This window comes from Onychostoma macrolepis, chromosome 23 (assembly GCF_012432095.1).
Source record: "Onychostoma macrolepis isolate SWU-2019 chromosome 23, ASM1243209v1, whole genome shotgun sequence".
NCBI classification, from domain to species: domain Eukaryota; kingdom Metazoa; phylum Chordata; class Actinopteri; order Cypriniformes; family Cyprinidae; genus Onychostoma; species Onychostoma macrolepis.
This window is the reverse complement of record NC_081177.1, coordinates 19,931,845-19,955,603: the sequence shown is the minus strand read 5'-3', so window position 1 is coordinate 19,955,603 and position 23,759 is coordinate 19,931,845. Positions and strand designations below refer to the sequence as shown.

The 23,759-nt window shown below is 34.3% G+C and overlaps 1 protein-coding gene across 7 annotated transcripts in view; it reads left to right on the top strand.

Moving 5' to 3' along the window:
• The first annotated feature begins 8,175 nt into the window (after positions 1-8,175).
• The window catches only part of slco4a1 (solute carrier organic anion transporter family, member 4A1), a 28,528-nt gene continuing 12,944 nt past the window's right edge, over positions 8,176-23,759 (top strand). The window contains exons 1-3 of one of the 7 annotated variants that reach the window (XM_058764448.1): positions 8,176-8,364; positions 16,036-16,143; positions 16,344-16,495. The gene's annotated coding sequence lies outside the window, so the exon portion shown is untranslated. Of the gene's footprint in view, positions 8,365-15,687; positions 15,707-16,035; positions 16,144-16,338; positions 16,496-19,539; positions 19,883-20,083; positions 20,931-23,759 lie in introns of those variants that run through there. The other 6 variants (XM_058764445.1, XM_058764450.1, XM_058764449.1 and 3 more) reach the window with 6 other exon arrangements.

Here is a 23,759-nt window from a genome sequence, read left to right as displayed (position 1 = left end):
ACTATATCCACACTTATTCACTTCTGGTATACTGGTCACATAACAACGAAACGCATTATTCACTTTGTCTGTTGGTGTGTTTGCATGTGTGAGCATGTTTGTGTCATCCTGCTCTTTATAGAGCCCAGTGTAATCTTTTGATTTGCTGGATTGACCCCACTTAATTCAATGGAACAGAATTGCTGTGACAGCAGCACTGAATGGATTTTCAATGCACTGCACCTGCACTAATAAGTTTAAGGATAACCTCCTTCCTTCAGCACAGAGAGAGTGAGGAAAGACTGAGAGAGAAAGCGATGGGGGACAAGACAAATTAGCTCACAAGTCACTAACACACTTTACATAAACAAGGGTAACACATGCTACAAAGGGAAACAATCAGACTTATCCATGCAAAGACTCACACACACATACAGTCACACACATACATACACTGGCCAACAAACACTTCTAGAGGCGAGGACATAAATTCTCATGTAAAGGCAAACACAATTCTCTCAATCTGAAAATGTGGTGCTGAGGGCCTATCAGTTTAAAAGACTGCAGCAGAGCTCTGGATCAATGTCTGCCTTGAACAGCACACCGTCTGGCCTGAGAGAGGACAATGTATGCTACTAGCACACCCTAGGCTCTAAATGAGAGAGCGACATACAAGAAAATACAACAGCAATGCAATCTGAACACAAAAACACATCATTTGTCTAAATATATTATGATGTCCTAGCCCAATCACAAGTAACATGAAATATTGTTACCATATACTATAATATAAGCACCTCACCAGGGGTGTTTCTAGCTTTTTATCAATACAGAGCACAGGCCCCCATTAAAACACTGTCCCAGTATTTTGATACTGTTACGGATATATTTATAACTGGCTTTGCAGAGTCAAGCTGCTTCACTGCTGAAAAATGATAAAAGACATTTGCAAGTTTTATTTTCTACAGTGGACTTCAGGTAAATATCTTTTTTGTTTTCTGTCTTTTAAAGTATCCCGTTACTATTTTTTGTTAATAATTAGATCAATCATGAACAAGATTTAAGATTTCTTTGCAAATATGGCATCAGTTCTGATTTTAAACACCAGATAGAAAACACACTTGGTATGGGAACCTTCAGTCAGACATAGATTTACCAGTAATATTTTACTGGGGCACAGCTATGTTTTTATGATTAATAATATCACCCCATATTGTAAAAAAAAAAAAAATAGTAAACCGATTAATGAATTATAAAAAAAAGTTCATTCAGAAAATAGTCTTTTCCAAGCAAAAAGGAATTGTTAGTCACATAATACAACCGTGTTATTACCGTTTTTTTGTTTAAAAGCTGAAATAAAATATAAATAATATTAGATTAAAAATAAATCTAAAAAATGTAAATTGAAATAAATAAATTTAAGCACTAAAATTACTAGAACTGAAAAGCTAAATAGAAGTATTCAAACTAATAAAACTGATTAAAGCACAAAGTTACTACTACATCATTAAATTATAACTAACAATAATATAACATGCTGATTAAATATGAATAAATACTGTAATAGTAAACAAATTACACTTAGCACTGAGTATAACAATCACATCTATATACAAATATTGAAATTTAATTTAATACAGTAATCACTTTAATATTTTGTAGTTTTACTTACAATGAAATAAACAAGTATAACTTATAACAGTTCAAATGAAAGAGCTTAGGTCGACAGTTTAATAGACCTGAAAAGAAATGAGCAGTCTACGCTCAGTTAATAAATAAGTGAAAAGTCACAATCAAGGTTTTAACAGTCATTAAAAGTTCTCGGTTTTTTGTTAACAGCAAAGAAAACATAACATAAACAAAGATGTCAGGAGAATATCGATATACAAATATATCCATAATTATTGAAGCAGAGCAAATCAATTATAGACGATTTCAAATGCACTCTGATGATATCATTTATGCTGTTTTGTAATACTCTGTGCAACAGCAGTCTGCATTTAGGCCTTCAGCTGGAGTTAAGCAGGAGTTTATTAGCACTCACACTTCTATTAGTTTATCACAATGACCTGAGTTCAGCCACTTTCTTTCTTTTTTTTCCTTTCTTTTTTACACACAATTAATTCCACAACAATACTCCTACATGCACTTTGAAGATGCACTTTCTGACTCACTAGATTGATAGTTTAAACAGAAAATACACTTAAGTCATTAGCTTTCTCTGTGCGAAACTTACGCATCCAGTAGTGTAATGGGACGACGGAGAGAGCCCTCTAGTGGTGGCTACACAAACAACACAACAGAGTCACAATGCAGATCTTGCACATGTACTGCAAACTACTGCTGCCTGTCTATTTAAACGGTCTTGTAAAGAAAATAAATAAATAAATGAACACATGAGGCAACAAAACCGAGCCCTTCTTGTTGTTCTTAATAATATTAACCACCATAACATTTAATGTCCCTTCTACATTCTCCAAGTTCATTCCTTGCTAACTACAACTCCATTCACCTATAATTGCAGAGTCTAACGACGTTTTAAGTATTCATACAATTAATCTTAATGCAAATATTCCAGTACACAGATCGGTTTGCATAAACATTATAAACTTCATAAAACGTATCAGCACTAGTAAACCTTGCTGATAACACCCTCTAGCGGTGAAGAGGTTAAGCGCAATCTAATAATACTCACTCCCCTAAAAACGAATTTTAACATTTTACATTTACATAAGTTTTATATTTAACTGAGGTCTTTAACTGAACATGACCTTATATGTGTCTATTATTGTGCTGTTTAAACATACACAAGCAAATATAAGCAAAACCGAATCGATGGGGAATGTCAACACACTTACAATCAATAAAACTCGACAAAAGTAACAGAAGTGTCAATAAGGGGACATTAGTATGTTCATCGGTGAAGTTTCTTTATGTGCAGTGAATTATAAAGTTAACAGGTTTCACAATTAAATCTTACCGTTTGTTGGCGTTGTTTTCGCAGAGCTGGCGCGGTTTCATTTGATCGGTGATGAAGTCATTAAATTGAGACCTAGTGAGAAATTAACTCTAGTTTAAAATAAATAAATAAATAAATAAATATCCGAAAGCTTCTTAAACTGACGGATATCACTGTACATTTGTTTAAAAAAAAAAAAAAGAAAGAAAAAAAAAGACATTCATTTTGTTTATGGTAATAACTGTTGTAGCCTATCAAATAGCCTATAATTCGATTTCTGTTTCATATTATTTCTCCGAACTGCCTTCGATAATGATCTATTAGGCTACGTGTTTAAAATTTGACTATTCTATTGCAGTTGTGAACCTGTACCGACAGATGGCATTGGTGTTCATTTCAAACAATAGCAATAAATGATGACGTACTTGCAATATAGCCTACGGTAGCTAATACAGCTGTTACTCATGACAGTGTCATTTGCTAGAATAGAAATAAAAGTATGCATAAAACCTTTATTTCGAAAAGACGTTGGTTTTACTCTTACGACAGACAGACAGAGTTGTCTGTCACTTGAGGTCAAAAGCTGCTATAAAACTAACAAGCTCTTAACATGGTAAACCACACATTCTTCCCCCTGCTCTGCAGATAACACAGACTATAGGGAAACAAACAACATTTATAACCAGTCATCTGTGAGAACAGCTCACTTCCTGAGAAAAGCGTGTCTAGTGCATTGTGTAGTGAAACCACTAAAGAATTTATACATCTCTCATAGACGGCAGAAATAGGTCATGAACCTCCAGAAAATGAGCATCAGCATTCTGAGTTACAATTTACAATATCCAACCTACACATTAACAGGAAGCAGAGGCCTGTGATGTGAAACAGGAAACATTTTTCAATATATTACAAAGTGAATAATACTAATAATAAAAATGATTGATAATGTTAGCAAAGATACTTGTTTCACCATAAATTTCAAATATATATATATATTAAAATATCATATAAAATAAATAATATGTAAAATTTTGCACAGAGCATTCTTTTTTTTATTTATTTATTTTTATTATTATGCAAACAAACATAGTATTTACAGGTAACAAATCAAATACAAAATAACCAAGGTCAACAAAACATACATGACAGCCAACATGATTTGTGTGAGTGAGTGTGTGTGTGTGTGTGTGTGTGTGTGTGTGTGTGTGTGTGTGTGTGTGTGTGTGTTTGCGTAAGTGTGACTGGGTGTTGGGGGTGGAAGTATATAAATAAAAGAGAGTACAACAGACATGACAATAGCAAAAAAAAAAAAAAATAGTAATGATAACAATAATAATATTAATAATAGCATTAATAACAAAAATTAGAGGATGGAGGATGAGGAAGGTTATAAGTAATAATAGTAATAGTAGCAGCAATAACGATAATAAACGATTCATCCGAGACAGGGGGTGGTTGGGGAATCAGGAGGAGGACAAATAGTAGTAATAATAGTAATAAGTATAATAATAATAATAATGTTAGTAATAGTAATGATGAAATAATAATAGTAATAATAGTAATAAAGCTATGAATAGAGAGATATTGTAAGGCTGCCTCTGGGCCCATAAATTATGCCAAAAATGAACCATCAAGGAGAGGTGCTGCAGGGCACGGGGCCCAAAACTCCACCCCTGGCCGCCACTCACATGCCACGCTTACCCCACATATGTATATGAGTGTATGATGCATTAAAAAAGCGTGACGTGTAGCGTGGAACCAGCCCAGTACAAAGTCCAGGTCCCCATGCTCACGTCTCACTTACCCTGTGTGTGTGTCTGATATACATATATGCATTTTTTTATTTTTATTATTATTATTTTTATTTATTTTTTTTATAATATTTTCCTTTTTTTCTTTTTTTTTCTTTCCTTTAATCTCTCCCTCTCATTATTATTATTATTTCTCTATTCCCCTTACTTTTTTTTACAATAGATGTGTGTATATTGTCTAGTGATGCATTAAAATAAGCAAGGCATGTAGTGCTGGACCCGCCAGAGGCAAGAAAACCCGGGCAAAGCTGGTACAGGTTGGAGGCACAAGGTTCCCGGACCCACAGCACACCCACCAACCACTAAACCAAACCACACAGGGCAGGACCTGAGATGCCACAGCCAACTGAAGCCCAGAGGCATGGAAATAGAAAGAGAGGAAAAAAAAATAAATAAATAAAAATAAAAATAAAAAATAATAATAATAATAAATAAAATAAAAACCACGACAAAAATGAGGAGAACAGAAAGAGAGAAAGAAAGGATAGGGAAAGAAAATAAATAAATAATAATAAATAAAAAAAATAAAAAAATGAACAATTTTAATCTTTCATAAGTTTTAATTTAGTTTGATATTAGCCATTGTTGCTACCTCCTCCTAACCCCCCTCCCACAAATCTTGTGTAGATATTGATGAATGGTGTGTCGTTGTGGAAGGCTTCAGACAAAGAGGGTCAACGGATTCATGATTGATGGAAGTTTATGAGAGATAACAAAGAGGGGTGTAATTCTATTGTATTATTTTGAGTGGAGGTTGACAGGTTTTCCATGGAGATGTACTCTAGTAGTAAGTTTTTCCAAGATGTAATATGTATGGTGTTCCTTGATTTCCAGTTCATGAGGATAGTTTTCTTGGCGATAGTTAGAGCCACTAGAAGTAATTTACTATCTGTATCGTTTGAGTTGATTATGGATATGTCACCTAATATACAGAGTGAGGGAGATAATGGGACGTGACATCCCATAAGATTGGATAGTGACTCAGTAACGTTTTCCCAAAATTCTTTAACTGGGGTGCAATGCCACATGGCGTGAAGATAGGTGTCTGAGGTGTTTTGTGTACAATGTGAGCATGTTTCTGAAGTAAAACCCATTTTAAATAATTTTCGTCCAGTAAGGTGAAATCTATGAAGTACTTTATATTGTATTAGTTGAAGGTTGGCCTGTGATGTGAAACAGGAAACATTTTTCAATATATTACAAAGTGAATAATACTAATAATAAAAGTGATTGATAATGTTAGCAAAGATACTCGTTTCACCATAAATTTCAAATATATATATATATATATATATATATATATATATTAAAATATCATATAAAATAAATAATATGTAAAATTTTGCACAGAGCATTCTTAAAGCATCCTTTTCACATCTCCGAAATGTAGTAAGATTGTGTCATATGCTACATTTCTCTAGCTGTGAAGTTGATCAGTTAGTTCATTGTGTCTCGGATAGCTTACTGTAATGCCCTTTTAGCTGGAGTTTATAAATCCATGCTTAACAAGCTGCAATATGTACAAAACTTGGCCGCCAGGATCCTGACTGGGACCATGAAATATTATTTTCTTTTTTTTCTTTTTTTGAGTCTTTGCACTGCTTCCCAGTCAGGTTCCGTGTTGATTTTATATGATGCTGACAGAGCATTATATTGGCTTCACAATATTTATCCGCATTGTTAATTCCATACACCCCTAATCGCAGATTATGTAATCTAATTTGCTGGCTGTACCTCAAACCCGTCTAAAATCTACAGGCGATGAGGCTTTTTCTGCTCCTACCCTTTGGAAAAATTGTCCTTCTTAACTTAGAGCTCAGACCTATGACATTTTTAAAGCTCAACATTTTTTTTTCTTCGGTTTTTCTCATTCTGTTTGACACATTTCTCAGGCCACTGTTCTCAAAACTGTTAACCAAGTGATTTTGTAATTATCCTAAACAAATTCTGTTTTCATTCAATCGTTCATTCAGCCAACCAAAATTTTTATATATCAACAGATCAAAACACAAATCACAAACACTTATGTATCATTAGTTCAATCACAACAAACAAAACTTTCAAATGCACATGGTATATTTTCAGTTGTTCCCAAACTGATATTGTTTGGTTAATAATAAACACAACACGAAATGCAGTGGACAGGGTTTAAGAGGAGTTTAAATCACAGTTACCCTAACTGACCAAGATGTCATGGTTTCTCCTTTAGAGAAGCTGAGAAACAGATCTAAAGAGTTACTATGCACTTCTATATTTATCAGTATTGTACTATGATTGTTGATAGTCCTCCTGGGACAACTTACGTTTTTTGAATGTCCAAACATTTTTTAGAATTGAAGTTTGAGTACATTCAGGCGAGCAATCGAGTTTATTTTGAATGGAACAAGAGCACTGTTGTGGTCCAGAACAACATCAGTCACAAAGCAAGAGGCCTGTGGAGATGTTGAGACAGCGGCTTGTCAAGCATGGATTCAACATCTAACATGAACAGTGCTGTGAAAATATATTTGCTGCAATGTGGTTGAACTAAAGCAGTTCTGCAAAGAAGAGTGGGCCAAAACAGCAGCATAGCCCTGTGAAAGACTTATAGGGGAAGTTGGTTTTTCACATGGCTGATGTTGGATAATTTTTTGGCTTCAGTGAAATAAATGAATAAGAACTGCATTATGTGTTTACTCAGGTTGCCTCTGTTTTAGGGTTGTAAAACACAAGAAATCAGGATGGGGCACTCTATATATACAGTGCTGTTTTGCTTTATCATAACAAAACTCCCTGTTGAAGAACATCTTTACAAACATGTATTTTTATTAGTGTTTGTGCATTTATCTAAGCATGTTTATAATCAGTAGAGAACATACATGTAGTTTTGACGTTAGCATTTACCTTTAATATATGCTAGGGGAAAAATGCAGTGCATCATTTTGCAGTAAAGTTGAACTGTATTTATGGCTGTATTTATAGAGAAATGTGTCAAATCGATTGAGAAAAACTGTAAAAGCATTTGCTTGTTGATGTTTATTTTTTTATTTTTTTAGTGCTGTTTGTGTGCAGTGCTATGATAAGTCACTTTAAAGGGATGCTTTATAAAATAAAGTTTATTATTATTATTAATATATACTAAATAGTAAATGAACATTAACAAATTATAGTAAATACCACTATTACCATAGACTTCATAATAAAGTCGGCCTAATTCATATTCCTTCTAAAAAAAAAAAAATACTTTCTTTTATTTTCAGTGTTTAAACTTTCTTAATTTTACATTTAAAAATATGAATGAAACGTGGAATCTGCGCTGCGTGCATCAGTCAGAGCAAACCTGCATGGTTTACAGAGGATGCTGCATGCGATCAGCGAGGTAAAGACAGTTGTCACATACGTACGCGCAGCCGTTAGTACGGATGACACTATTGGTCCAGCAGCATAACGCCATGGGGGGCGGATTCTCATTGGGTGACAGTTGCTTAATCCGAGAGCTCAACATTTTTAACATCTCCAGTTAAAGCGTTTATTTATGGATTTACGCTGGGAGAGACAATACACGCGAGCGTGAAACGAAATGACAAGGTCTGTTGGAAATGGAGGAGTCGTCTAAATCCTCAGTAGCGTGAGAATGTGAGTAGCTTTCATGATATTTCCATGTTGAGACAGTGATGAATGAACAGCACCATGCGAGAGTATGATAACTGTGTGTAAAGGGATGCAGTAAAGAAGCACTGGCCAGACAGTATCTCAAACCACAGCCAGCCATAAGGTTGACGACACGCTCTGTCTCGGTAGGTCTGGTTATAGCACTGTACTAAATGCTCAGACATGAAGTGCAGTGCAGACGACAAAGACTCATAAATGAGTCTGGACTGCGTATTTCCTCCACCTGTTTCCAGCATGCCAATGGAGATACATGCTCATATAAACACAAACCACAGGTCGCTTCATGACAAATATCCTTAAACATAGCGTTTTACAGTCACGTTATATAGTTGATAATCGAATAGCGGTGTTTTAATGTGTTATATCACACGAAACCTACAGCAAACTGTCCAATCATTAGCGTGTTTAATCTCCAAAAAAAAAAAAAGGAAAAGCTTCAGTATGGGTGTAAGGAATGACAGTAGGGGTACACAATAGCTAAATTATAGATTAACCGTTCCTCTGAACAGCGTCAATGCAGTTTCCAACATCAGATAGGCTATTTGAGGACAACATTTTGCCATGTCCGAATCTCTAATGAAACGTTCGTTCATTTGAACCGGATCGAGCAAACGGTCTTGTTCACGCCTATAGAACCGCAGAATCGTTTTTTTAAAATGAACTGTTCGAAAAACTCGATTCAGTCTGCCGAGCCGGAATTGCCATCACTAATAATTCTGCTTCCCTAGCTGTTCTCGAGCAACGATGTAACGTGGAAATGTGACGACGAGTTATATTTGTTCATTTGTTATATTAGAATTACGTAATACTCACTCATGCGCCGTGTAACATGACTGGTGGTAATTGGGATTATAGTAAGTAATCACAAATCCACGTGCCTCTGTGGCTCTGCACCAATCAATGAAGGTGCTGAAGGAGTCTTTTTATTATACACAACGAACACAAAACGTTCACCTAATGTTAGAATATTGTCCCCTTTTGCTTATTTTTAGGGAAGCAAATAACGTTTTGTAACCATATAAGTAGGCTAACAAAAACTAAGAATTACCCAATAAATTAGCCATTAATTAACTACTCAATAAACTACATTTCATTTAAAAATATGTGTATGGCAATATATATATATTTTTTATTGTAATATTTTATTTAAAACAGTTTTTAAAACAATTTGGGATGCTTTTCATGGCTTAATTTATATCTTTTTTTTTTGACAGGTGTGTAAACTGTTTAGTATATTAATATTTTTTTATATATGTAGTCAAACAAATTATTTATTATTAGATATATAGAACTATAATTATGAAACATGAGGGTTAAAATTAATTTGCGTAATGAAGGCTAAAAGTTGACCAAAATGTTATATTACTCCCTTTTTACATTCAGAATATTAATGCTGATAAAAAATAGTTCATACGATGACTCTTTATCACAGTCATTCATCCCTCTTTAGGAATAAGCCTTGAAACCATTTAACACTAATGATTAAGGGAAATATGAATCGCCTGACAAATATGATGCATTCATTAGAAATCCATGTTGAATCTTTGTGCTCCACCTCCTCCCACTACCACACCCTCTTCTAGAGGTCGACCGATTCATCGGTTTTGCCGATTATTATACAGTATTATAGTATTATATTATACAGTACGAGAGCAGCCTCTAGAGGCAGAAATCACTGACAGCACGTGTTGTTTATTTTGACACGTGACACTACGCGCTGCACAGAGCGGGAAACTCCAGACTCGCATTTAAATACAGCCGACAGAAAAGCCTACCGCGGAACAGAGCGTCATTCACATAGTTTTCTATTAAATTACATTATATTTGTCCCAAATCGTTGTGAATGTACATAATGACTTCACCCTAGGCTATAAATTATGTATTGTGCATTTTTCAGCAAAACGTTTGTCTTTCTGTGGCTCTAATAAAGTCTGTATGCTTCATGTAGAGAGCTGTAATACAGATCGCGCGTTCTCTTTCCGCTTGCTGTTTTTTTTTTTTTTAACACCGAACTTCAAACTCATTTATGCCACATGTTCATTCTTGAAGCAAACTTATGTCCGTTTAGTTATTAAATAAATTGTTTTAGACCGCCACTTGATTTGAACGCAAAGCGTCTGGTGTGTGTGTGTGTGTGTGTGTGTGTAACTTTTTTTTTTTTTTTTTGGATTAGATAATTATCAAGTGTTAAAAAATAGAAGCAAATAAAGCGTGTGAGTACACATACAATATCCATATGTATGTATTTTTAATGCTATGGCCTTTTAATTATTTAAAGATGGTCATCTTTAAGCATGACTGTTGAAATTAAATGGTAATACTTAACAATAAGAGTAAATATGTAGCATTAGTGAAAACCAGTGGCGGTTTTAGGCATGGGCGAACGGGGCAGTCGCCCGGGGCGGCATTTTTTCATGACACGTGGGGGGCGGCACAAGCACTTGGAAAAACAAAAAAATCATCTGCGCCGCTAAGCGGTTTTCTATTATCTATCATATTATCTATCATATAACTGTGCGGGGAATTGGCAAATTGGCGCCCCTGCTTGTTGAGAAGATACCGAGCACAGAAGCTGTGTGAGAAGTGGAAAAGGGAGGGGGGTGCGGCCGCGGGGGACAGTTCACCTCTCTCAAATTAGTGGGACAAGTGGGCTAAAGTCAGTCACACCCAGGGGCGCGGGAAGTGGGGGTGCTGTAGCACCCCCTGTTTTTTTTATGTGGGCAACTGTTTAATTGTTGGGAATATATATATAAAAAAAAAAAATCGGAGTGTCTATTTAAGTGCAAATAGCTATGTTGCTGGCAGAGGCTATTTACATTAACTCCACCCACAAATGTATGATTGGGATAGTCAAATATGCAAAAGACGGTTACTAGTTGTCAGATTTAGTGGTGCGGATGGTAAAGTTTGCAATACACTTCTTTTGACACGATCGACCGGGGTTCGAATCTGCCTTTTGGCGAACTTTTTTTCTCCCTTTTTAAATTTCAAATCACATCAGAAAAGCATTTATTTTTTAATAAAAATGAAGGAAATAATCAAAACGTTGAACATAAAGTATCGGGTAGGGTTAGGGTAGGTGTAGAGAGGGCTTTTGTCCCAATAAGGTGGCATCCATTTAATAATTAGAAATAAAATAAAAAAATTACACTCAATAAGTTATTGCATACTATTTTATAATGTATTATAATGCAGAAGTGCAGATAATTACCACTATTTTAGCAATAAGTAATGTTTTTCTCTAATAATGTTTTTATTTTATTTTAACATAGAATAAATAGAATCTAAACCTATTTGCACTGTGTAAATAACATATCACTAAAGAATACTGCTATTTTCACTTTGTGGTTTAGTCTTGACTTCTGGTTGTGAGTGACAGTGTTGGGGGATGGGAAATCTGTTGATTGTCGAGTGCCAAATAAACACAGAGTGTTTATTATGTATATAGAGTATATTTATTTAAGTTCTGATAACTTATCTTTTATGTTTTGTGCAGAATTGTGTTTTTCATGTTGAAGGATTTGTGGAATTGAGAAATATAAGCTTGTCTTACACTTATATTGTTATAGTAAAACAGTTTGTGCCAAATTTTTTAGCAAAAAAAAAAAAAATCTTTTTTTTTTTCTCGGATGGGGGATGGGCGCTCATAGGGGGTCTCGCCCGGGGAGTAATTCAATGTAGAACCGCCACTGGTGAAAACTGTAGAACTATTGTTCCTTGTTAGTGTGTTTTCATTTCAACATTCACTATTAGCTACTAATAGGCTACATTTAAAAATTTTAAAGTTTTTTCTTTTAACATTAGCAAACTATGAAGTAACTTTAATGATCAATACAGTAAATAATATTGATATTTTTATTCATTTACAAAGTATGGTTCAGTACTGTTGCTGCTTTTTTTAAAAAATATTAAAGCACTAGCTCTCTTTCAGTATCCATTTTGAAAACTATCGGTTGATTAATCGGTATCGGCCAGTGTGGTCCAAACTAGCTATCGGTATCGGTAAAATCCACAATCGGTCGAACTCTACCCTCTTCTAATCTGTAAGCCAGTTCAGACGCTCTGATTACTTTTAATCAATTTTTTTTTTTTTTTTTTTACCTTTCAGCCTTTTAGTTATTATAAGGCTATCAGATGCTTCACTAACACCACAGTCGTATTCAATTGATAGATTGAAAGATCTTATTAAAATCAATATCTCCCTATCAATAACATTAATTTCATATATGAGAAGATGTGTGGTCCTGTTTCTTGTCTGCTGTTCTTGTTCTGCTTGTGAGGCACTGGTAATAATGTCTGTGTGTTTATACGGTAATATCTGAATGATGTAAAGAGGTTTGGATTTGTGTGGTGATGCTACCGTAAGACACAAAATTGGAAACCCACTGCCTTCTCCACGCTCAGTTCTCTGTACTAACAGGTCATCTGTCATTGACTCTAATACATCGCTACATCTTTGAGTGTATTATTAAAGCCATTAAACAGAATGGTATTTTAAAACTGCGTAAAATTATTATTATTTTTTTTGATAACAAACATTGCCAGTTGAATTAGAACCACAGGTTTATCAGTTTCTATATAGGCACATATTATAATAAGGTTGTCACAATGAAATCTATCATTTAATAGACTTAAACAGACTTTTCAGTAAAATTTACACCATAAAACAGTTCATGAGACTGAAAAAAAAATTTAAATATCAAACCACAGGTTTGGCCAACAAATACTGTAATTTAAATATAGGCTTATTCAGTTAAATCATTAAAATAAGGTTACTTGAAATTAAATGAAAAGTAACTGGAATGCAATACAATATAAAAAAAATAAAAATAAATACAAATTATATCAGCTAGTTGCCAAGGCAACATTTATCATTTTCTTTTAGTTTACCAAAAATAACTAAAATAAACAGTAATAAAAACTACAGTCATGGCCAAAAATATCGGCACCCTTGGTAAATAAATATGATCAAAGAAGGCTGTGAAAATGAATCTGCATTGTTAATCCTTTTGATCTTTTATTAAAAAAATTCACAAAAATCTAACCTTTCATTGGATAATAAGAATTTAAAATGGGGGGAAATATCATTATAAAATAAATGTTTTCCTCTAATACACACTGGACACAATTAACAGCACCCTTTTATTCAATACATTTTGAAACCTCCATTTGCCAAAATAGTATAGGAGTTTTCTCCAATAATGCCTGATGAGGTTAGAGAACACCTGACAAGAGATCAGAGACCATTCCTTCATCCAGAATCACTCCAGACCCTTTAGATTCCCAGCTCCATGTTGGTGCTTCTTCTCTTCAGTTCACCACTCATTTTCTATAGGGTTCAGGTCAGAGGACTGGAATGGCCAGCAGAAGCTTGGTTTTGTGCCCAGTGACCCATTTTTGTGTTGTTTTTGAGGTTTGTGTTTGGATTATTGTACGGTTGGAAGATCCAAACATGGCCCATTATAAGAATTATAACAGAGCCAGTCACTTATTGATTTTTTTATCTGTTGGTATTTGATAGAATCCATGATGCCATGTGTCTAAACAAGATGTCCAGACTCCAGGACCTCCTGCAGAAATATAGGCCCACAAAAAAAAAAAATACAGCAGTATATTTCATTGTACACATGGGGTACTTTTTATCCCTGTGTTCACCAAACCCATCTTGAGTGTTTGCTGCTAAAAAGCTCATTTTTTTGTTTCATCTGACCATAGAAGCCAGTCCCATTTGAAGTTCCAGTCGTGTCTGATAACTGAATATGCTGGAGTTTGTTTTTGGATGAGCTAGGAGAATTTTTCTTGAAACCCTCCCAAACAACATGTTGTCACATATCAAGGTGTAGACAACAGGTAAGTGAAATAACAGGATGATTTATTGACAGGATCGGGAGCAGATCGTGAGGAGCAAATGGCAGGTGACTGAGACTCCCTGACACATGTGGTGATGTAGGTGCTGTTTGACAATTTTTTTTAAGGTTTTCTGACCCCGAGACTCAACTATTTTCTGCAGTTCTCCAGCTGTGGTCCTTGGAGAGTCTTTAGCCACTCAAACTCTCCTTCTCACCATGCATTAGGACGATATAGACACACGTCCTCTTCCAGGCAGTTTCGTAACATTTTATGTTGATTGGAAATTCTTAATTATTGCCCTGATGATGGAAATGGAAATTTTCACTGCTCTAGCTCTTTTCTTAAAGCCACTTCACTAATTTGTGAAGCTCAATTATCTTTTGCTGCACATCAGAAATATATTCTTTGGTTTTTCTCATTGTGATGGGTGATTAAGGGAATTTGGGCTTTGTTTTCCCTCCTATTTATATTTCTGTGAAACAGGAAGCCATGACTGGATAATTTCATGTTCATAATCACCCTGGAGTGCTCAAAATTGTTAATATGAATGGGAATATACTTCAGAGATATTTTACTCATAACAATTTCTAGGGGTGCCAATAATTATGTCCAACGTGTATTTGAGAAAAACATTTATTTCATAATGATATTTCCCCTCATTTTAAATTCTTATTATACAATGAAAGGTTAGATTTTTGTGATTTTTTAAAAAAATAAAAGATCAAAAGGATTAACAATGCAAATTAATTTTCACAGCCTTCTTTGATCATATTTACCAAGGGTGCCGATATTTTTGGCTATAACTGTGTATAGCCGTATTTTTAAATGCTGATAAAATAACAAAAACACAACAAAATGACTAAAATTAAAATGGAAAAAGGAAAGTATACAGTTACAGTACTTTTACATTTAGGCTAGTCATTTAGCAGAGGCTTTTATCCAAAGCGACTTAAAAATGAGGAAAATAGAAGCAATCAAAACCAACAAAAGAGCAATAATAGTAAGTGCTGTGACAAGTATCGGTTTGCCTTATAAATAAATAAAAAGAAGTAGATAGAAAAGGATAAAGAATACTTACTAAAATATTAAATAAAAACACAAAATATTAATAAAAACCATAATAGCATCTCAATGATACTAAAACAACACAACTGTAGAACATTTTTTTTTTTTTAAATGTCTTAAAAAACAAATGGTAGGCTGGGATCTTTGTCTGGGACTTTAAAAGTATCTTCAAAAGTATACTTTAGAAACAGAAATAAAGCAGATAAATAAATGCATTTTTCCAAAGTGGACTTTTATGTTACACTTTAGGTCAACGGCTGCCACTGAATGTGGTCGCATGGCAATCCAAGCAAAGTTCGTTTTTACTGTCTTGTTATGGCAGTCTGTTAACCCACATTTTCCTGTGCCAGAGGCGAAACCTGGAGTGCAGAGAAACTGATTGGCTGCTTCTGTAGGTCATTCATTCCACTTGGTTACACCTATGCACAGACAAGTTTACAGCTAAATGATGAGACAAGCCCCTGGAGATATGGGACACTTAGTCTGCATGCATGCTTCTAAAAGCACAACATATACAACACACATGCAGTAAATGATATGGCTGTAAATTATCTATCCATTCATCCAACCAAACAGGTTCAGGTCAGGAGATACAGTAGCATATTGTGTGATGACTTGGCATAGTTTTGTAGCTTAAGATAGTTTAACGTGGTTTGTCTGTTTGCATGCGACTTTCTCAGTGGTCAATGCATGAATTAAACTTTGTCCTTATCTATGCAGGATAGAGTAAGATCAGCTGTCGCTATTGGGTCAGAGACTTCCCTTGTCTGCTTCCATCACATCACTAGGTCTGGACTGCATCCCACAAGGCCATGCAGCAAAACCCTGGTAATGCAAGTCTCAGTGAAAGATAGAAAGATTATCTTTTATATACAGGCATGTATTTGAATGCAGGTATTATTTAGATTACTTCCTTGTTCAATGGAATAAAACTCCAACTGGTTACTGTAAAATTGCCTCATAAAGCTAGTTTGCTTTAACTGTTATCTCCCAACTGATATTGAGTTTTGTATTGTGCCTCAGCATAGGCTGTTTTATAGCTTTCCAGCCAGTGATAGAGCAGGATAACAGAAAAGCAGGGCTCTGATTGGTTGACCTGCTTTGCCATAATTCGAGAGAGGTGAACGTTGTAGGAAGCTTTATTTGCTGACGGAAACATGCTTGCACTTTCAGTTTTCAGGTTTGTGATTATCATATTCTTTATTCGTTCTGTTTTTAAATGTTGTCTGAGATGATCAAGTTTAAATGTTTTCTTGCACTATACTGTACTGTCTACTGTAGATTTCTATCTATCTATCTATCTATCTATCTATCTATCTATCTATCTATCTATCTATCTATCTATCTATGCGGACGGAATCTAGTTATAAAAACATAATTTACTGTATAACGCGGAATGTCATTGAATGTGTAAAAATTTGGATGAATAAATCAAAAGTAGGTCATTACACTTAAATCAAATCGCGATATGAACTAGTATCTGTAAATGTTAAGCTGAAAAAATACCATTTAAATATGAATCCTGCGTGTCTCGTTATGAATGAATGCACAGACGCGCAGTTTCGTTTACTACACACATACTGAAGCGCGCAGTGTTTTCAGCGTCTGCCGTCATGCCAAATGAGGTTATAAATATATGAACAACAGTCAGTGTCTGCTCTATTACAATTTTTATTTTATTTTTTTTAAATAGCCTACCCAAAACAGCGGGATTACAAAATGGAAATATAGACTATAAAGATATTTAAACTGTCTCTGCCCTTATGTCCATGACATCGACTCACTGCGGAGAATAAATACAAGATGGGAGGAAAATGTATATTTCTTTCCCTCGCCGTTTTATCATTGGGTGATCATCATACTGTATATAAAATTTCGGGATTCAGGGAGCCTCTATTATGCATTGCAACTGCTTTTGAATGCACAATCGCATTCGTGTTTATACTATGGAGCGGCAGTATTTACCACACATTTTACAAGATTAGATGTTTGTCAGTTTTGCTCATGATCTGCAAATCTTGTTGTTTCTGATTGCACTTTAACCCAAAGAGGGAAATCCATATCAAATCCCAGAAGGGAAAATCAAAACAAAATAAAGTTAAAACTTGTTTTGAACAATTTCTTTGTCATCTGCAGATTGATTTTAAGTAGGGGGCAAAAAAAATCGATTTAAATCATAAATCGGATTTTTTGTGAAAAAATCGTGGATTTTTTTTTAGGCCATATCGCCCAGCCCTAGTAGGGAATTTACAAAATATCATCTTGGAACATGATCTTTACTTAATATCCTAATGATTTTTGGCATAAAAGAAAAATCGATAATTTTGACCCATACAATGTATTGTTGGCTAATGCTACAAATATACCCATGCTACTTATGACTGGTTTTGTGGTCCAGGGTCACATAGGCTATTTGTAACACTTTAGATTAGGGAACACTATTCTCTATTCACTATTAACTAGTTGCTTAATAGCATGCACATTACTAGAATATTAGTTGTTTATTTGTACTTATAAAGCACATATTAATGCCTTATTCTGCATGACCATATTTAGATCCCTTAACCCTAACAAATACCTAAACATAACTACTTTACTTACTATCAGTAATCAGCAATTGAGGAGTTTATTGAGAGAAAACGCTTAGTAAATAGTGAGCATGTGTTACCAAAATATTTTTAGAATTGTAAATAAACCTAAGATTGTTGGAGTAAATTTTACAAGAAAATCCATTTAGGTTTTTCTACCTAAACATTTCACTTTTCATTTAATGGATTATGCCGTTTTCGTTTTTCTTTTTAATAGTTTGTGAAAGTTACTAGCAATTGTTTACTAGCAAATTGTGTAAATCCTACACTATTTTTAGTGTACTTAAAATATTTAAAACATATTTGATACAAATGTGCTTGTTCCTGTACTGTAGCTCACACAAGAGAAAAAGTGCTTACAACATCAAAGTCATAGGCTTGATTCCCAAGGAATGCATGAATGAACTGATAAAATGTGTACCTTCAATCCTTGAATACAATGTTTTTGGATAAAAGTGTCTCCCAAATGCATAAATAAAATACAAACGGCTGTTGGAGAATTTTTTTTCTGGTTACATTTTGTATTAAACACTTCCGAGATTAACTGTTCGCACCCAGCACCTAAATCAGCATTATGCAATTTTTAAAAATAGATGTTTGTGTGAATGCTTTACAGATAACACTTCCTTCCCAGAAATCCTAAAAAAGAGTGAAAGTGCCGTTCTCGCGGTCTTGCTTTGTTTCGTTGTTCTTTTCATATTTTCGCAATTCATATCTCACAATATGACCATCCAGCGCAGTACAAAGAAAAGGGAAGGAACCTGCACTCCAGAACAAACACATGTTCCCACCCTGAGACTCTAAGCTCTCGCTGATGTTATCCTTCCCTCCGTTTGATCACACGTTTAAAATTAGAAATGAAAGAGTTCATAGAACACAAGAACAAATAATTAGGCTTTTTTTTATTAATCTCATTGTAACAAAGCATGAACCAAAGCTCTTTTGAAGACAGAGCTGAGAAATGATTCGCTCACACAGCCTCAGCTGCACCACCACCCTTACTCTTAACGCTATAGTAACTCCACAGCTTTTCAACCATGTGTTCATTATTCATAGATCCATGCTAATGAGTCAGAAATGAAAACCAGGATTTGCAACGGCATAGATTCAGTTCCTCAGTTTTTTTATGACAATACTGGTTTGGGGATTTTCATTTTGCTTTTGTTTGTTCATTGTCCTGTTCTCTTTAAGATTTCTTAACTGACTGGAAGAAAACTGTGATCATCACTCTCGTTCTGATGTTTGATTTCGAAGCATGATTTATATGAAGAGCTTGTGCATTTAACAAACTCTGTTTGCATCTCATTATATCAATGTGCAGTGCTCTGTTTCTCTGCTTCTCTGCATGTGGAGAGTGTTATTGGAAACTGTTAAATTAATATAATATAATACCTAGAGAAAGCTGTTAACATTCCCATTCACCTCTACTGCCACGTGATTCATGGGCACTCAGTTCCACATCCAGGTTGTATTTTCACCTAAAACATTTGACAAAACTTAATAATTTTTTTTTGTTTAGCTAATATTAAAAATAATATATGACAAATATTTAAAATATTTAATTAATTTATTATATTATTATTATTATTATATTAACAAATATTTTTTATTTATTTATTTATTTATTTTTTTGTGGTAGGGCACATTAGAGTGTTAGCAAGGCAAATGAAAACCTGAATTGACTGAGACGGCAGAAATTGTAATTCTTCCTCCTTGGTTTGCTAGATAAATACATTCATGAAGTGTTAAGTGTCAAGAGTTAAGAAGAGACTTCTGAGGTGCTGATCATCACATGTCAGGTAGTGGGCAGGACTGTGCTGCTTCGGTGATAGATGTGAAGGAGTGAGAGGCTGGGGTAACTCCCCATTTTGGGGCTGTCTTGCTTGCTTCTAGTCTCTTTTGCTGCCTGTACTCTCTGATTATCTGCACAATCAAAATCTCAGACCGTTTTAGACCAATGAAGTATCTGAGGAACCGAGGTAGGCAAAGTTACTATTCTTTCTGTGTGACAACTGTAATGTAGTTCTTGGCTGTAATGTGTCATGTTTTTATCTTTTGTAACATTTAGATCCTAAGTTTCATTTCTAGGGAATGCATGTACTCATAAAATGTACAGTGTAACTTTATTGCACTGGAACTTGCTTTAGATTAAAGTGTCTGCCAAGTCAAGTGCAATAATAGCAAAGCATTTGTATTTGTTTTGCATGGGTGCAATTCCATAACTTTGTTCAAATAATGATTGTAAATTATTTTACAATGCCAATGCATGAATCACAAAGCTGCTGGTAATTGTGTGTCAAAAATCAAATGTGAGCAGAGATGTTTGGCCAGGTTAATTTGCACGTACAAGGAACTTAAGTTTAGTTAATGAGTTTTTCGCAAGATCGAAGCACAATGTATACTATAACCAACACACAAGTCTGTATCTAAAATGGACTATAGTTTGAAGTAAGTGCATATAAATTAATTACTCAATTTTATAAACATTAATTGTATGTATGTCTGCATGAAGTGAAAGTCTTTAAGGAAGCAGCTTATTAATTTAAGAAGACATTCAAGTTTGAAAATGTCTTAATGGCCTTACCGCAGGTAAAACTTGCCTAAAATTGTACACCTTACATTTGTATGCCTGAGCTCTTAATAGCACTGTTGCATTCTCAAAGTTGTTCCTTTTTCAAGTGAACATATGAGCCAAGCATAGATTTCCTACAATGATACTGAATTAGTTAAATAAGATATTTATCCCTTCCTAATTCTTCCATTTGAAACACCTTGAAGGCAAATTTGAGCTTGTGGTGTCATTCCACATACTTTATCACATTACAAGACTTTCAGTATAGCACACATGTGTACTGAATAAATGCAGCGTTGTTTTAACCCCTGCATGTGCGTAACTTCTGTGTGTGCAGAACATAAATTGAAACATAATTTTGAATATTCAAAATCTCCTAACGGTCCTGTGGGTTACCGTAGGTCAGCCGCACTCTGGAGGAGGTGACGTAAATGCTCTGCCACAGAGAGCACAGTGTGAGTCTTAACATGCGAGGTGTCTTTCCCAAAAGAGTGTTTTGTGGACCGTAGGTGGCATGCAGAACTAATCCCTGCTCATTAGAGTTTTTGGGGTCTGTTTGAAAGTCACAGTTGACTTCACTGGATAAAGACAAATTATTTTATGCCTTTTAATTGACACACTGTCATAAAGGGTGCATATTAGTACTTTAGAGTAATAAAATGTACCCTTAGAGCACTGTAAAAAATTTCAGACCTCCCCAACTCAAAATGTTCTAGTGACTGATTACATCTAAATTTTTCCATTGGCCCAATTGGATTTCTGCTAACTGAATTTTATCAATTGTGACAACAGTCTGTTAACATTGTCTCAATGAGAAATAATATGTTGAGCCAATTGGGAAAAAAGAAGTCTACCAAACCATGTTATAGTAGTAGCATACATTTTTTTGATTTACCTAATTTAAAAATGTATATTGGTAAATGTATAGTGCTAAAGCAGCCTTACTAAATTGTTTATTCCCTGTTGTCCCAAAAGAAAAGAAAAAAATTAAAATTAAATGATGATACACTAAACACTTCCACATTTTAATACTTTTTAATGAAATATACAACAATATTGTGAAAATACCTTAAAATTATAAATACATTGAAATTTTCTACACAGTATACCTTACAAAATCATGCATTTTAATTCTCATTAGATACACAAAGCTGATGAATTGCACCTTATACATTAATACATTCACAAACCATGCAAAAAATGTCAAACACCATAAAATAATAATAATTTTATTAATAATGGTAATAATTTATCTGAGGTTACTTCAATCAGTGTTTAGGTTAATGTCACTGAATATTACCATTCTCACAAAACAGGTACTCTGAGCTCATGAAACTGCATCTTAAGTATTTAAACATTAAACATCAAATACCAAATACATTCACATATTAAAAATGTCAAAAACACCATCAAATTTAAGTCATGGGGAGGTTACTTCACCCAGTGTTTAGAATAATTTCACATGAACTCTACCATTCTCACAAGAGGTACTTTGAGCTGTATCAACTGCATCTTACACTTCAAATGTTTGCCAAAAAAAAAAAAAAAGAAAACTCATAAGAGGTACTTTGAGGTTAAAATTCTGTCATTAATTACCCTCATGTCGTTCCACATCAATAAGACCGTTGTTTCATCAAACATTTCATCAAAAATATCTAAATTTTATTTTCTGAAGATGAACAAATGTCTTACGGGTTTGGAACGACATGAGGGTAAGTAATTAATTAATTAAATTTTTGGGTAAACCCTTTAAGTCCTTGTTCTACTCCAGGATGAGTGCATACAATAATCCAAAAAAGTACAATAAATGCATTTACGAAGTCCCCTAAGTTGTCAAGCACCACCTCCTCTTCCAGGACAACGGAGACATTCAGCACACTTGACAGGGCCCTTGAAGTGCAACTGCATACTATTTCAAGAATTCCCATTTTCATTATAGTTGTGCGGTTCTCCAATGGCTCTGTACTCTGTAAAAAAAAGTATAAAATAGCAATGTCAATACTAAGTCTATATTAGAATTAGCAGCCTACATTACACCAAGCCATGTCTCATGGCAACAGTCAATAAAGCAACTCCTCTCAAATTACATATAAGAGCTAATAGTATTTGACACTAATATGGAATTAACATATATCTAATAAGAACTACTGTTAAATAATCACTGTGAAATTCGTAGTGGTTCCTTTTCTACACCAAATGGTGCCTCGTGAGTTCAGACCTAGCAATGGTCTTTTACACTAATGGGAACAAAAAAATAGTTATAGCAGAAATGTATTTCTCGTGTCTCATACATTTCATATACACTTCATCATGTAACATTAATGTATTCATGCACTATGTAAGTTAGGCGTGTTTTGTTTGGGTTTTGCGATATACAGGATAATGTCAAATCCCACATCGTTAAAACAACAATTACAATATTATCACAGAAGATATATATCACACACCCCTTCCGAGAGATCAGTATGGGCTAAACTAAGTTATAAACGCCAACATGACACCATTAAAGGTGTGAATTCACTGTTATTCTGCAAAATATAATGTAGTGCGTGAAACATGACTTAATAAATACAAAACTCATATACTCACCATAACTTTAATGATAGAAAATCCGTCTGTAAATGATGCTCTCTCGCCCTTCGGTATCGGCTCCTCTCTCTCGCTCAGTCACTCTCCCACGCACATTTGGTGAATGTATATTTTTAAATTTAACTAAAGACCTTCAGCTAAAATTACAACAGTGCATTTTAGAATTTAAATTTAGAATTCTGAGAAGAATATAACTTGCAATTCTAAGAAAAAAAGTCAGAATTGTGAGTAGGGGTCGACCGATTATTGGCATGGCCGATTATCGGCGCTGATACTAAGCATATTTATGGTTATCTGTATTGGCCATTTTCAAAACCGATTTGCAGATAAAATTATTTAAAGGCATTTAGAAATACAGAAAGTTTTTGTCAGAGCCCTTGATATTCTTAATTTTTACATTAATTACAATTTTACACCAGCCATATATATATATATATATATATATATATATATATATCGGTTCAAAATATCGGTTATCAGTCTTAATCTGTAATAATCAGCATCGGCCCTGAAAAACACACATTGGTCGAACCCTAATTGTGAGACAAAAGAAGTCAAAATTACATATTTTATTTTTCGTTATTCTGTGGCGGAATAAAAAAAGTTTGATGTGAACTCAAAATAAAGTCAGAATTGCACAATTTAAACTCAAAAAAAGTCAAGAATTGCTAGTTTATTCTGAGATTATATCTTAC